General features: G+C 35.8%; 1 non-coding gene across 1 annotated transcript; it reads left to right on the top strand.

The window, feature by feature from the left end:
• The first annotated feature begins 2,260 nt into the window (after positions 1-2,260).
• On the top strand, positions 2,261-2,367 carry LOC124981618 (U6 spliceosomal RNA). The gene has a single exon (XR_007108107.1). It is a non-coding gene; the product is annotated as a U6 spliceosomal RNA (small nuclear RNA).
• Positions 2,368-2,580: the final 213 nt, after the last annotated feature.

Genomic DNA, 2,580 nt, shown 5'->3' with positions numbered 1-2,580 from the left:
CAGAAGAATGAGAAGTTATTTATGTATGAGGTGAGTGCATTCTACTGTCATGTATAACTAATTAGAACAAATAAAACAAAGATTCAATGTTTTCTAAAAAAAAGGGAAAAATACAAAAAAAAAAAAAAAAAGAATTAAGTCTCTAACCAGTGATAAAACAGCATGTCCCACAATCCACTGACAAGAACTGTTTCCATTGGCATACCTAACTCCAGGAGAGGCTGTAAAATGGTCTAGTGGTATACAACAGGACTAACCAGGGAAGAAGAGGGTGATTTGGGCACACAACTAACAGTTTTCACTACACTCTTTACAGAACCTCAGTGGAAGTGGTGGGGATGGGCGAAGCTTCCTTATAGGAATGAAGTCAGTGCCCACCAACAGAGTTTACACCACTGCTAGGGAGAAAAGAATCCACACAAAAACCTTAAAGAGCTATAATAATATCTTAGACCACATGGAGAAGAGTATAAATATAATCAAAACGAGAAGAAAAATGACAATCACCATCAGCAGCAACTTCACACAGAACTTAATTTATATCACCTTATTTACATACTAATTGTATTAAATGACAATAGATCCTGTAATTACCTACCAATTAGCTTAATAGCCATTTAACTCACCACCTAGAAAAGCCATGGTTCTAGCATAATTTCCTGTACTGTCTTTTCCCCAATGGACTTTTTTTTTTGCCTCCTTTTCTTTTTTTTATAGTTCTTTTTTAATTTTAGTTTTAGTTTTAGATTTACAGTGTTATTGGTCAGAGTGTTCTTGTACATACCATATCTAAGTTGCCACTATTTTTAACATCTCACATTAGAATGCTGCATTTGTCACAATTACTGAATTGACAGTATATTACCCAATGAATTTTAGTTAATGAGTCAATACTTTACATTGGTTCATTTTTATGGTTTGGATGTGGTGTCCCCCAAAAGCTCAAGTGTGAGACAATGCAAGAAGGTTCAGAGGAGAAATGATTGGGTTGTAAGAGTCTTAACCCAATCAGTGAATTAATCCCTTGATAGGGATTCACTGAGTGGTAACTTAAGTGGTAGGGTGTGGCTGAAGGAGGTGGGAACTGGGGTGTTTTGGGGTATACATTTGCATCTAGTAAGTGAAGTGTCTCTGTTTCCTGATCATGGTGTGAGCTGCTTCCCTCTGCCACACTCTTCTGCCATGATGTTTTGCCTCACCTGGAGCCCTGAAGAATGGAGCCAGGCTTCTATGGACTAAGACCTCTGAAGCTGTGAGCCCTAAAATAAACCTTTCCTCCTCTACAGTTTGTGTTGGTCGGGTCCTTTAGTCACAGCAGTGAAAAAGCTGACCGAAACATTCATTTTTGCCTTATGTCCATTTTCGTGTCAGAATCCTAATAAACCTTCCACTTTCATGTAGCCGTCATATTCTTTAGGTTCTTCCACATTGTTGCTTCTCAGATGTGCCTTGTTTTTGATGACCTTAACAATATTGAGGAGTAATATATTTTGAATATACTTTGAATTTTTTCTCATGATTAAGCCAAAGTAAAATGTTTGGGGGAAGAAAACCACAAAAGAAAAAAAAAAAATTTAAGGGTAAAGCAATAAAGTGCCATTTCATCATATGGATGATGTAATGGATCATCATTTTGAATATGACTAATCATTATTTACGTTCACCTTGATCACTTGGATTCAGGTAGTATTGTTCAAGTATTGCCACTTTGAATTCGCCATGGGATTTCAATTAAACATTCCTTCAATTTCAGTCTTTGACATCATACTTCAAAAAAGTTAAAATTTGTTTTCAATTATCAGATTGATAAAAAGGAGATAATGCTACATAAGTAAAAATGGAATATTAAAAAAACAGCAAAAAATTATGAAATAAAATCCCAGTGACTCAGGAGTATCATAAGCTGTAGGCCAGTCTGGGCAACTTGGAGAGACTGTCTGAAAATGAAAAACTGGTGATGTAGCTCAGAGGTACAGTACCCTTGGATTCAATCCCTGGTACTGAAAACAATGTATAATAGAACCTCAAATTATAATTGAAGTAAGGTGCTCCCCCAAAAAATAATGTTTTGTTTGGTTTTTGAGTTATTGTTTAGTATATTTAAATCACTGAAAACTGAAGGGAGACTCTCACTGAATGTTAAGATGAATTAGGAGGGAACAAATGTTACTGTATCATGTGAAACAACCATATTGTGTTGATAAGGATGTTGGGGAACAGAATGCCCCAATATGTTTGGGGGATATAAAATGGTATAACAGTGCTCGCTTTGGCAGCACATATACTAAAATTGGAAAGATACAGAGAAGATTAGCATGGCCCCTGCGCAAGGATGACACGCAAATTCGTGAAGCGTTCCATATTTTTAACAGAAATCCTTGAAATGAAGGAAACAATAAACCAAATTAAGAACTCCATAGAAAGCATAATCCATAGGATAGAACACCTGGAAGACAGAACTTCAGATATTAAAGACAAAATATTTAACATCGAAAGCAAAGTTGAACAAACAGAGAAGATGGTAAGAAATCATGAACAGAATCTGCAAGAACTATGGGATATCATGAAAAGGCCAAATTT

This window comes from Sciurus carolinensis, chromosome 3, assembly GCF_902686445.1.
Source record: "Sciurus carolinensis chromosome 3, mSciCar1.2, whole genome shotgun sequence".
In the NCBI taxonomy this organism is placed as follows: Eukaryota; Metazoa; Chordata; class Mammalia; order Rodentia; family Sciuridae; genus Sciurus; species Sciurus carolinensis.
The sequence above is the reverse complement of the archived record's forward strand: the minus strand, read 5'-3'. Positions and strand labels throughout refer to the sequence as shown.